The 15,000-nt window shown below is 34.0% G+C and overlaps 1 protein-coding gene across 9 annotated transcripts in view; it reads left to right on the forward strand.

The window, feature by feature from the left end:
* The window catches only part of cher (filamin-A), a 339,402-nt gene that overhangs the window by 81,544 nt on the left and 242,858 nt on the right, over positions 1-15,000 (forward strand). The gene's annotated exons all lie outside the window — the stretch shown is intronic.

Here is a 15,000-nt window from a genome sequence, read left to right on the forward strand (position 1 = left end):
TTGGTGGAGCCTACAGGTCTATCTGCTGAGTCATCAGCAGTCATTCCTTAGCCCTCCTTGGTCCTAGCTTTGGTAGATAGGGCCCTTGGACGCTGATCATGTGTATATATGGCCAGTCTATAGGACATGTCCTGCTTGATAGAGCAATGTTACTTTCTCTTGCCTGTGCCATTCATGAGTGCCCTTTACACCTTTAAATGGATCGTGAATGAAGTGTAGAGAGATGATGTTTGCAGATGATATATTGTCTGTGTGATATATAATCTTTCTGAGTGGGGATCCCTTAAAGTGGTGGTGAAAGGGTTTGCGTATCGCCATGATCAGCAAAGGTGTATTAGTCTGCAACTCTGCATCACCCATACTAGGTTGGTTTTCTGTGAACGATGAGACAAAAGTCACCCACCATCATCAATCCGCATTGGCCAGCGTGGTATTGAAAATTGTCTAACCCCCAGACGTGAATTGGCATATGTGAGGACTTTGTCCTACATTGTACTAAAAATAGCTGTATTTGTTGTTGTTGACGTGTGAGTATGTTATGTTTACCATATAAATCATCATCATATCTTACGCCTATTGACGCAAAGGACCTCGGTTAGATTTCGTCAGTCGTCTCTATTTTGAGCTTTGAAATCAATGCTTCTCCATTCATCATCTTGTACTTCACACTTCATAGTCCTCAGCCATGTAGGTCTGGGTCTTCCAACTCTTCTAGTGCCATGTGGAGCCCAGTTGAAAGTTTGGTGAACTAATCTCTATTGGGTAGTGAGAAGAGCAGGCCCGAGCCATCTCCATCTACTCCACCATGATCTCATCCAACTATTGCACTTGAGTAATCTTATGTTTTAGTTTCTAGTCCTGTCCAGCCATTTAACTCCCAATATTCTTATTAGGGCTTTGTTCTCAAATCTACAATATCTATTGGCTATAGTTTCATTGTCATTATTATTATTACTAGCCAAGCTACAACCCTAGTTGGAAAAGCAAGATGCTATAAGCCCAAGGGCTCCAATAGGGAAAAATAGCCCAGTGAGGAAAGTAAACAGGGAAATAAATAAATTTTGAGAACAAGTTAACTACAAATCATTCTAAAAACATTAACAACGACAAAACAGATATGTCCTATATAAACTATTTAGAACGTCAAAAATAGATATGTCATATATAAACTGTAAAAAACTCATGTCAGCCTGGTCAACATAAAAACATTTGCTCCAACTTTGAACTTTTGAAGTTCTTCTGATTCAACTACCCGATTAGGAAGATCATTCCACAACTTGGTAACAGCTGGAATAAAACTTCTAGAATACTGTGTAGTATTGAGCCTCATGATGGAGAAGGCCTGGCTATTAGAATTAACTGCCTGCCTAGTATTACGAACAGGATAGAATTGTCCAGGGAGATATGAATGTAAAGGATGGTCAGAGTTATGAAAAATCTTATGCAACATGCATAATGAGCTAATTGAACGACGGTGCCAAAGATTAATATCTAGATCAGGAATAAGAAATTTAATAGACCGTAAGATTCTGTCCAACAAATTAAGATGAGAATTAGCAGCTGAAGACCAGACAGGAGAACAATACTCAAAACAAGGTAGAATAAAATAATTAAAACACTTCTTCAGAATAGATTGATCACCGAAAATCTTAAAAAGACTGTGTCCATACAGTAACACCGATCTCACTAAACTGATATATAGCCTGATTTTTATGTAATTTCAGGGGATTTGATTTCCAAATTTTACTTAACTTAGCCATTGGCTGATTTGCTTTTTCCAATCTTTTATTAGATTCCAATTATAAAGACCCTGTATTAGAGATCATAGTTCCTAAATGTTTAAATGATTCCACCTAATCTTCTATTACATATTCAGTTTTCATCATCTATCGTTCTTCTTTTCATCTTGAGCTCAACCTCTTGTGATATTTCATGCATTTTGGTAAGCAAGCTTGGCAAGTCTAGTGGCATTTTCCTAACAATGACAGCATCATCAGAATACTCTAGGTGTGTGTGTGTGTATATATATATGTATGTATATATATACATATACATACATGCAAACATACATAAGTGTATGTATATATATATATGTATATATATACATACATACATACGTGTGTGTATGTATATATATACATATGTATATATATATGTATATACTGTATGTATATATGTATATATATGTATATATGTGTATATATGTATATATGTATATATGTATATATATGTATATATATATTTATATATATATATTATATTTATGTATATATACAGTATATATATATATATATATATATATTTGTGTATAATTAAAAGGATTTTTTTTTCAATATCAATATCATTTCACGATATCATTCCCTTGCAATTCAAGTTAGCAAGACGTGTAAATTATCCTCCAGATCCGTTGGATAGCCACAAGACGGCGCCAGGAACGATTAGAGATCATAGCTGAAATGCGGCTTCACCTCTCACTTCGAAATTATGTCCCAATTTCCTTAATCTAGATAAATGAGTTCGACTGTTTGCAAGATTAGCGAGAATTACGATGAATAAAGTTCTACGTTGCTGATGCAATTTGGATAAGGAGCATTTATGATATCTGATATTTTAATGTTTTATCTTATCTGTCGTATATTTGCGAGAGCATTTTGAAGCTATTTTGCTAAATGTTACTCATTTTGCTGAAGATGTTTTAATGTAAAAACATGCATCTTTTTTCATGCAACATGCATATTCCTTTTTACTTTTTCTCGTTTTAAATATGGAGGCCATATGCCAGCAAGGAATGATGCTCCTCCTGGGGCAGATCGTCGATGAAGACAAAATGTTGGCCGTGTTGCCTATCGGAGCCCAAAAAAAAGATTATTGGGAAAAATTTCTTTATCTAAAGTTCTACTTTTGATTTTATGTTATGGACATTTGACTAGTGCCCTTTTGTAAGTGAACTATATGTGTATATATATATGTATATATATATATATATATATATATATATATATATATGTGTATATATGTGTATATATATGTATATATGTGTATATATATGTATATATGTGTATATATATGTATATATGTGTGTATATATGTATATATGTGTATATATATATATATTTATTTATAATTATTTATTTATTTATTGTTTTATGTTCGTTCTCACCCAAATGACACTTCTCTAAACACATGTAATGTATATTTAGGCTTTTGGCAGCCAATTTGAAGCATCTTCGATTCACTTTCTGTGGGTCGGGGGTTCGAGCCCTTGCTCAAGCCCGATAGGTACAGTACCTGTAGTATACACAACTTCACCGGCCTCGTGAGTTGGGAATTGTAGGGGCGTTTGGAATTAGCTTATAGATTTACCCGTTTTCTTTTTAACACCCATTGCCTGGCCCTTCCTGGTTCTGTGATAGATGAAGAATGGTTTTGGTCACTGTGTTTTGTTATACAGCAGTGTGTGTATGTGTGTGTATATATATATATATATAAAATATATTTATAAAGATATATATATATATATATATATATATATATATTTATAAATATATTTTATATATAATATATTATATATATATATATATATATATATATATATAAAATATATATATATATATATATATATATATATATATATATTTATAAATATATTTTGTATAATATATATATATATATATATATATTATATATATATATATATATATTATGTTTTTTTTGGTCATGCCCAGATCTCCCCTTCCCTTTTGATAAGTGAGAGAGGGAATAATCATACCTGGGTTGAAGGGTAATGCGTTTGCGTGACTGCATATGTAAATAGTTAGTCGTCGTCTTTGACGGCTTGCGCACACTATTATTATTTGCTTGAAATCAGATGATCCGGAGAGATTTTGGGGAAATAGCTTTTCCAGAATTACAATTTTTTTCTTTTTTTTTCTCATTGTTATATTTTCTTTAGAGTTTGATATGTTAAATCTGATAGTGTGTTATTTTGGGAAGTTTGTTTATTTTATGCTAATATATATATATATATATTATATATATATATATATATATATATATATATATATATATTATATATATATATATATATATATATATATGCATATATATATGCATATATATATATATATATATATATATATATATATATATATATGCATATATATATATATATATATATATGCATATATATATATATATATATATATATATATATATATATATATATATATATGTGCATATATGTACATATATATTATATATATATATATATATATAATGTGTGTATATATATATATATATATATATATATATATATATATATATATATATATATATATATATATATATATATATATATATATATATATATATATATATATATATATATATATAGTGTAGTGTGCGTGTGTCTATCCTCATTTTGCAAAAGATATACCATACTTTCAAGTATGTCATGAGATTATACTGCAGCCTATAATGAGCTTGTTTACCCTGACCATTCCCCCCCCCCCCCTCCACTACCAACCTTATTAAGGTTATCACGTAACCACCCTCAGTGTGTGAACGATCTTCTTTCTTACAGCCATTTTTGAATTCTCATGCTCTGATTCACTGTTACAAGTTGGGATTTTTTAAGTATATTTTAGTATATTTAGTATTTTTTTAGTAGATCCGGTCGGAGCCAAAGAAATTCGTTGGGGACGGCTCCTCGGAGCACAATAAATTGAAAGAGTAATTGAGTACGTGCCTTTATTTATATATACATATATACATATATTTATATATATATTTATATGTGTATATATATATATATATATATATATATATATATATATATATATATATATATGTGTATATGTATATATATGTATGCATATATGTGTATATTTATATTTATATTATATATAGATGTATATATAGATATATTCAGTAGATAGATATATATATATATATATATATATATATATATATATATATATATATATATATATATATATATATATATATATATAATCCTACGCCTATTGATGCAAAGGGCCTCGGTTAGATTTTTTTATATATTTTGCACTCTCGAATACAAGCAAATTGCTGTACTTTGCATGTTTTTAAAGAATTGATATATAGAATATTTTTTCTGTTAAATTGGAATGTGAAGCTTTTATGCACATTCGTAATATATTATTGAGGGAATATAATATAATTGAATTTTAAAGCTCTGGCCTGCTTTTCCTGGAAACCGTACAATACATAAGAATTTTTTTCTTTTTTCACTGAAGTTCAGTTCATTTTCATCAATGAATTAATTTTTAGACATTTGGGAATCTATATAATTTCGACTTCTCATAGCTGATATTAGCCATTTAGCTTCCCTTTGAAAAATCTTTGGTTTCATAAACGTTGTCTTTTGAAATTTCAGTTCCTCTTTCTAATCAGCATATATCAACAGGCGTTGTGTGGATGTCGACATAGTTATAATAAAAGCAATGTTGCCATTGGAATATATGAGAACTTGCTCAAGACATTATCACTGTTTATCAGACACCAATTAAAAAATATCAAATCGGAAATCAGTTTTATCTCTTGTCGTCATAGCTATAATAAAAGCAATGTTGCCTTTGGAATGTATGAGGACTTGCACAAGACATTATCAGGTTTATCAGACACCAATTAAAAAAAAATTCCAAAATCAGAAATCGGTTTTATCTTCCGACACTTCACCAATGATAAGATACCAACAAGCAGTTATGTAACTGCATTACAATGCAGTGTGATTATGCTACTAAGCCTTCGCGGCTTTGTTGTAAAGTATCTTGCATGGAAGTAATGCACGGCCTCTTAATATACTTCCTCTATATGTATGTATATATACATATACTGTATGTTTATACACATATACACTAGAATGAATAATCCTCCTACACCTTGAGCAGGCAGGAAAGAAATAGTATGTATATATATATAATATATATATATATATTTATCATATATATAATATATATATATATATATATATATATATATATATATATATATATATATATATATCATATAATATAATATATATTATTATTTATTATTATTATTATTATTATTATTATTATTATTATTATTATTACTTGCTAAGCTACAACCCAAGTTGGAAAAGCACGATGCTCCAAGCCCAGTGGCCCTAACAAGGAATGCATCCTTGAGAGGAAAGGAAAAAGGGAAAAATAAAATGTTTCAAGAGCTGTAACATCAAAATAAATATTTCCTGTGTAAACTATAAAAACTAGCAAAACAAGAGGAAAACAAATTGGATAGAATAGTGCGCCCGATTGTACCCTCAAGCAAGAGAACTCTAACCCAAGAGAGTGGAAGACCATGGTACATAGGCTATGACACTACCAAAGATTAGAGAACAATGGTTTGATTTCGATGTGTCCTTCTCCTAGAAGAGCCGCTTACTATAGCCCTAGTTTCTTTAACCCTTGCCAAGTGGAAAGTAGCCACTGAACAAATACAGTGCAGTAGTTAACCCCTTGGGGGAAGAAGAATTTTTTAGTAACTCAGTGTTGTCAGGTGTATTAGCACAGAGTAGAATCTGTAAAGAACAGGCCAGACTATTCAGTGTGTAGGCAAAGGGAAAATGAACCGTAACCAGAGTGAAGGATCCAATGTAGTACTGTCTGGCCAGTCAAAGGACCCCATAACTCTGTGGTGGTATCTATTTATATTGTACCCAGACACTTTTTTTTATTAGTATAGAGGATATGTCTATTTCCTATATATACGGGTATATATATATATATATATATATATATATATATATATATATATATATATATATATATATTTATGTATTTGTATATATGTATACATATACATATGTACATATATTGGTGTATATAATATGTAATATATATATATATATATATATATATATATATATATATATATATATATATATATATATATATATATATATATATATATTATTGTTTGGTCCTTTTAGCCAGACGCAATCTCTTACAATCTTCAGCTTGTAAGCCATAATCATTCCCTTGCCAGGCTCGGTTTGGTATGATTTCTGCATCTATGTGGAACACTTTTCTATATAGAGAAAATTATAGATTTTACTTACTTAACTGTAAAGAGGTAATGGTCGTAAGACTATATACAAAATCATGTGATTGAATTTTGATAAGATTATAACTTACGTTAGTTCGTTTTAGATTGCCTTACATACAGCAAGACACGGTCTCTTGCACGAAGGCAGCCCACATTTTTGATAAGGGTGAAGGCTTGCAGACGTTACAGCAGTCATTACTCCTGGTGGAGTAGACGAGAGGCTTAAATTGATATTTTTCCCTACTTTATTTTCTCGGTTTGTGATATCGAATTGTAGGCGACTCACGACCTGCAGGTTTGGCGTTCGAGCAGTTCTCATGGCTTGATGAATTTCTAAAGTGAACACTACCTTATTGTCCTTTTCATCAGCAGCCGTTGTCTGGTTCACCTTGGTTCTAGTCCTAGCTTTGGCGCTGAACGTGACTGGGCATTATATAACCATACAATGACCTGCCCTTGCCTCTGCCGCTCATGATTTACCTTTAAATGTGTTAAATGTGGGCTAGATAGTGGCCAATCCCAACTGCTTCTGTACTTGGAAAGGGCATCCTACCGTAAATTCTCTTTAATGAATTTTATTGGGTCTTTCATCTGGTAATGATTGTAGTAGACTGTAATCTTATTGCCAGACTTCTCTAGTCTTGTGTAGTGCCATAGCCTTTGTACCATGGTCTTCCACTGTCTTTTGGGTTGGAGTTCTCTTGCTTGAGGATGCACACGGGCACACTATTCTATGTATTTCTTTTCCTCGTGTTTTGTTAAATTTTTTATAGTTTATACAGGAGATATTAATTTTAATGTTACTCTGAAAATATTTTATTCTTCCTTGTTTCCTTTCCTCGCAGGGCTATTTTTTTCTGTTGGAACCCCTAGGCTTATAGCATCCTGCTTTTGCAACTAGGATTGTAGCTTACAAGTAATAATAATAATAATAATAATAATAATAATAATAATAATAATAATAAAGTGTGAGAGATCTGACTACACATCTGAATAAAAAAAGAAAAAAAAATTGATTATCAATTTATTGTCTCTATATGACAAAGGCCAGAACAAAGCATGAACTCTCCCCTTGGACGGACGGAAATAAATATAATGAAATATGGACGAACACGATCATCTCAACACCCCCTCCCCCTCTAGCCATCCTCCCTCATAAATGCAACGAATTAGATTACGTCACTTTCTTTCCGTAAGATAAGATTGTGGTTGGAAGGAGCATGGACCTGCATATAATTCTCGCCACGTTGACGAATATGAGGAGCTCGAGGTGATTTCATGGTCTGGTTTTGGCGATGAATAGTGTTTTAATTTCTGAGGATGGTCTCCGTAATTTCACAATATATGCTTGTACGTACTTAAATGTACGTATCTGTAATTGTCATGTGTGTGTAATTATATATATATATATATATATATATATATATATATATATATATATATATATATATATATATATATATATATATATAGATAGATAGATAGATAGATATAGTCGTGTATATTTGTTGATATTTTTGTATATGAAATAATTTTCCTTAAGCACACCTATCAGCTATAGCTATTAACATAAATGATGTAAGTGGCTCTCTTCAGAACATGCTGTTAGAAAAAAAAATCTCCTTCGATCTATTTCGCATTAATATTGACTTATTCGTTACTATATATCTATATATATTTTTTTACGGGTATCCAATCTAGTTTTCCCCTTTGGTTTGTTTAATTTATTGTAATTTTCTCTTAAAGAATTATTTATTTTGTCTACCCGAATTTAGTATCCGTTCAATGTGTCCTTCATCGATGTGTCGGTTTCATTGTTTCATTATTCAAAAGGAGGATTTGCATATACAGCATAAAACTTGTATGCGTTAGCAACGTGTGTTTAAGCACTGGCAGAGAGAGAGAGAGAGAGAGAGAGAGAGAGAGAGAGAGAGAGAGAGAGAGAGAGAGAGAGAGAGAGAGAATCTTTTGAACTGTTTCAACTGTTTCAACTCGTTGGGATAAGGCCTTTCATGTCTAGGCTCTCTTGTTTCTATTGTTATTTTTTTATGAAATACCGGTAACCCCCCCCCTCTCTCTCTCTCTCTCTCTCTCTCTCTCTCTCTCTCTCTCTCTCTCTCTCTCTCTGGACCATAACTGCGACCTAAACAGCTAGGTACATGTAATTCTCTCCTTAGATGAACAAATACTTTTTTTTTGTTGACGCCTTAATTCGTCCATCCTTATGAGGAGAGAGAGAGAGAGAGAGCTTGTCACTAATGAACTCCATCATGCTTCGTGACGTAAAAATTCAACACGACAGCTTGCTTCAAACGAGCGTAGTCTACCCTGGGATGGAGATATGAGCCAGACATTATTAAACAAACAAATCTCTCTCTCTCTCTCTCTCTCTCTCTCTCTCTCTCTCTCTCTCTCTCTCTCTCTCTAACGATTTATGTACCAAGAGTACCATGAATGACTTCACTAATCACAGCTCTTGACATCATCAGCCCAGAAAACAGTGGTATGGTTCTCCTGTACCCCACCCCTGTTGTACAACCCTCCCCCTGCCCCTGACCCCGTCCCCGGTCCCCTGCCATGTGACCACACCCCTCCCTATCCTCTGGTAGATATAGACACACCCCATCCTCCCTCTCTAGGAACACAACTCCTACAACTTAAAGACTACAACCTTTTTTTTTATTCACATTCCCTCATGAATAGGTCTGTTGTTGAATTCCACGTCTTTATTGGCAGAGGTTTTCTGTGTGGTTTACATACTTGGGTCTAGTGGGGCTTTACGTCATTTGTCTGGGTTGTATTGAATTTATTACATTGTTGAGTTGTTAAGATTCCTTTTATTATTTGGAGGATACTACTACTACTACTACTACTACTACTACTACTACTACTAATAATAATAATAATACTTGTCGTGGACGAAGTGAGTGACCTGATATGAAATGCCATTTTTTTTTTTTTTAAGATCTCGCCCAACCCTTTATCCCAATCATTCCGGAGCGGGGATTGGGGGAGCTGCTGATATTTTCAGTGGCGGAGTCAATAACTCCTATACCATTAAGTATATTCAAGTATACCCTACTTGAATATACGACTTTAGGCTAAAAAGATCAGCGAGGAAGAGCAAACTATTAGTTCTACAGATATCCAAACTATTTTCACAGGGTTACAGAGTTTGATGGGTGTTATGTGAACTGCATTAATATTAATTTTCGTATTGATACTTGCCATAAAAAAAGTCACAGTAGCCATTTTTCGATATCCGCGGGAGGCTGATTTGGGCGCCGCCGTATATTTCTCGTCGAATACTTCACATATCCAATGAAATTTCCGGGGTTTACGTGATGGATATTTACTTTGTCCATACCAATTTTCATGTCGATATCTGCCATAGAAAAGCCATAGCAAACTTTATTTGTTTGTATGGGTTCAATGGCTATTTTTGGCGGTGGAGTAAATTGCTCCTAGAATAATTCCCATCCAAATGAAAATTTCAGGGATTGATGTGAAACATAGTTTCTCTATTCCTGCCGAATTCCATGTTAATATCTATAATTGAAAAGAGACAGCTATCATGTAGCCTTCTTAAAAATGCTGTTAAATGTAACAACATTACAGTGAACTGCGTGAAAGTGAGCGACACCAACTATGGGCAAAGCCGATCTCATAAACTATCCGTCCCGAGTTATGCTAATAATAATAATAATAATGAGACGAAAGTAAAGAGTATTTCTTTTGAAAAATTTCTTCGTGAATGTCAAGTCATTTATGTATACAAGTGTTCTAACACACACACACACCAATATAATCTAGTCCCAAACAAGGAACCCATCCTCATTATCATTGGCATCCAGCACCATTATCACTCTGCCCAAAAATACCTAAAAATGTTTGTGATGAATTCAGTCATGGCGGTGACCGCTTCCATTTTTTTTTTATTCTTAAAAAAAAAACTGCATTCGTCTAGTCGACCGTTAAGTCTGTTGAGGTTGTAACGGTCTGTAGGGCAAGTGAGCGATGATGATGTTGCTGACTGGGCGTGGCGGCCACCGGAGAAACAACATTCACAGCATCAACCATAAAAGACAACGTCGTCTTCGTTCTGTGGTCAGACACTGTACAGTGCAGTATAGTAAACCGATTTTATTTAATGTTTCGGCTGTTCTTTCGTGCATTATTTTCCGATAGGCTGAGATATACTGTTGATGTACAGTATAGATAGGTTGGTGTGTCCTTTATATGGACATAGCTGCTAAATATTTGTCTGGGTGATAGAAAATGTGGGTGAAAGAAGAGTCAGAACAGGTAGCTTGCATGGTAGAGAATAGTTTGGAAAGCAAGTATTATTAAGTCATGTAAAGTATGGTTTTAACCACGATTTTATTTATAAAAAGGTTAATTAAAGGTTAATTTTTTCTTGATTTGGGCCTGAAGTTTATTTAATACAATGATTGCTTATTTTCCTTTTAATAGTTCATTTACTGTAGGTGAATGGGACTAAAGATATACCAAATGTCATGCAAGTTTGAGGTATAGACCTAAGTTTTACTACAGGTTTTTTTATATATATTAAGATACATTTGTGTTATAAAGGATTAGATGGAGATAACATATTATATTTATGATAAATACGAAAGATGAAGATATACAGTATAGACTATATGTGAGAAAAAAGAAATATCAATTAGTTAGAATTCATTGATATTAATAAGGTGTTTGCAGGTGTAGAAATACAGGTAGGAGGGGCAGGAACAGGAACAGGGAAGGCGAGAGACAAGATCTTCACCCCATTCCATAGGTTGCTGGAAATAATGGGCAAATGGTCCCGAACCTTCAGCTCCCGGCACGGTCCAGATACATCTGGACTATGGCTCCCGGGCGTAGTGGTTGTTAATGCTGTCAGTTTATTGTGGGCATTTATTTTTTCTTTTTGCTGTCCAACATCTTCAACTGTTAACTTCATAGTGCAAAAGTCTTGTTTTTTCCTTGGCTCCCTCATGGCATCGAATGGCATCGAATGGCCTTCCCGGTCCTAGCAATGGCCCATGTGACCCAAATCATGAATACATCTAAGTCAATTGCCCTCTGCCCCCAGTTTTTTTTCTTTACATCAGTGTGGATGGAACACCAATTACCTCTTTATTATAGTTGATAACTGATTCATCATCTCCCCCTCGTTTATTCAGTACCTTTCCGCCTCCTCTTCCTCCTCCTATTCACTCAGACATCTTCCCTCCTCCCTTCCTTTCTATAAGCACGTAATTAGTCCTTTATTCACTCCGCCCACTTACCTTTTGTTATTTCAGTTTTAGGCCATTTCGTTTTGCAAGTATTGGTCTATTGTGAACGTCGATCTTCATTAATTTAATTTCCAGATTTGGGGGTATCTAATGTGGTAAATACAGTGCATGTTTTGATGGTATGTGCTTGAGGGTACACTCGGGCATACTATTCTATCTTATTTCTCTTCCTCTTGTTCTGTTGGCTTTAATACTTTATATAGGAAATATTCATTTTAATGTTAGTGTTCTTAAAATATTTTATTTGTCCTTGTTTCCTTTCTGCACAGGGATATTTTCCCTATTGAAGCCCCTGTGCTCATAGCATTATTTTTTGCCAACAAGGAATGCAGCTTAGCAAGTAATACAATAATAATAAATAAGAACTTGCCAGTAAGGCGAAATTTGTATGCAGACATATGGTGTCAGAATGAGATTTATTGTTTTACGTATTAGACCTAGTACCATTTGAGTTAAATTCAAAAGTAAAAATGCAGCATAGTAGTGAAGTACTGTCATTCTCCGGAGTATATATTCCAATAATTACCGCTCCAGACATGAGAAATATCCAAATTTTCATCGTAAAGGAGAAACTAGTTTATTAGATTCTCCAATAGACTGGGAGACCATCTCTCTTCTCGGACGATTGTATAGGAATGCTATTACATCCCCGCCCTCCCAATTAAGACTCCCACTTTTCACTAACTCCCTTCCTCCCTTCTACTCCCTTCCTTCACCTGCCCTATGGGAGAGATTGAAGACTGATGCCCTCTTGAAGTTATACTGTCAAGGAAACATATTAAATGTTTACTTGAGTAAGGATGAATTTAGTACAAATTTGCTTTGTGATATTATAAAGGTTTAAAGGCCGTTCATGAATGGCAGAGGCAAGGGTTATTGGCATATTGTCGTAGAAGGCAAGACTAAGCCCGAGACACTGACTACAGTATATACACATGATTAGCGCCCAAGCCCCCCTCTCTACCCAAGCTAGGACCAGGAAGGGCTAGGCAATAGCTGCTGATGACTTAGCAAGTAGACCTATAGTAGACTCCAGATCCCCCATCCTTAGCTCACAAAGATGGTGGGGTTGCAGACACTACAAAAAAATATCGAGTTTGAATGAGACTCCAACTCCAGTCTGGAAATCGTTCAAGATAATCTGAATTAAAAAGAAAAAAAAAAACTATTAGTATATGTGACGTAAACAGTGGTAATAAATTTGTCTTATTACGGTATGTGTTTGCCCTACATATCACGATGTTTTCAAGTTATAGCCCACCAAACTAACAGGACATTTTTTATTTTATTTTTTTTACTATATTTTGTCTAATGGGTTACTGAAGCTTAATTGACCATTTGATGTTTTCAGTGTATAGTTGCCAAGAAAGGAAATATTTTTTTTTTATCTTGTTTTGATATCAAGAGTATGTTTAACAGTTTGATACTTGGTTAAGGTTTTTTGGCATATCTTACAAGGATATGGTTTTAATTTTATAATTTATTATTATTATTATTATTATTATTATTATTATTTATCATTGGGTCCTTTAACATTTCAACGGAATACTCGTGCATACCAGAGTGTCATACAAGAGTATTTGAAAAACTATATTAGCTATAACAAACAATATTATTTCTTTATTTTTATTTATTTATTTATTAATTAATTAATTATTATTATTATTATTATTATTATTATTATTATTATTATTATTATAACATCATCATCATCATCATTATAATATACCCAGGTTAAAGTTTCTCCACTGCACCACCAATGCAACGGGAGTCAACCCTAAGACAGCATCCCAAATAGACCGATCTCTGTGAATGACTTCGACATACATACATACATATACCAAAGGCACTTCCCCCAAGTTTGGGGGGTAGCCGACAACAACAAGAAACAAAACAAAAAAAACAAAAAGGGGACCTCTACTCTCTACGTTCCTCCAGCCTAACCAGGGACTCGGCCGAGTTCAGCTGGTACTGCTAGGGTGCCACAGCCCAACCTCCCACATTTCCACCACAGATGAAGCTTCATACTGCCGAGTCCCCTACTGCTGCTACCTCCGCGGTCATCTAAGGCACCGGAGGAAGCAGCAGGGCCTACCGGAACTGCGTCACAATCGCTCGCCATTCATTCCTATTTCTAGCACGCTCTCTTGCCTCTCTCACATCTATCCTCCTATCACCCATAGCTTTCTTCACACCATCCATCCACCCAAACCTTGGCCTTCCTCTTGTACTTCTCCCATCAACTCTTGCATTCATCACCTTCTTTAGCAGACAGCCATTTTCCATTCTCTCAACATGGCCAAACCACCTCAACACATTCATATCCACTCTAGCCGCTAACTCATTTCTTACACCCGTTCTCACCCTCACCACTTCGTTCCTAACCCTATCTACTCGAGATACACCAGCCATACTCCTCAGACACTTCATCTCAAACACATTCAATTTCTGTCTCTCCATCACTTTCATTCCCCACAACTCCGATCCATACATCACAGTTGGTACAATCACTTTCTCATACAGAACTCTCTTTACATTCATGCCCAATCCTCTATTTTTTACTACTCCCTTAACTGCCCCCAACATTTTG

The sequence above is a fragment of the Palaemon carinicauda genome, chromosome 39 (genome assembly GCF_036898095.1).
Source record: "Palaemon carinicauda isolate YSFRI2023 chromosome 39, ASM3689809v2, whole genome shotgun sequence".
NCBI classification, from domain to species: Eukaryota; Metazoa; Arthropoda; class Malacostraca; order Decapoda; family Palaemonidae; genus Palaemon; species Palaemon carinicauda.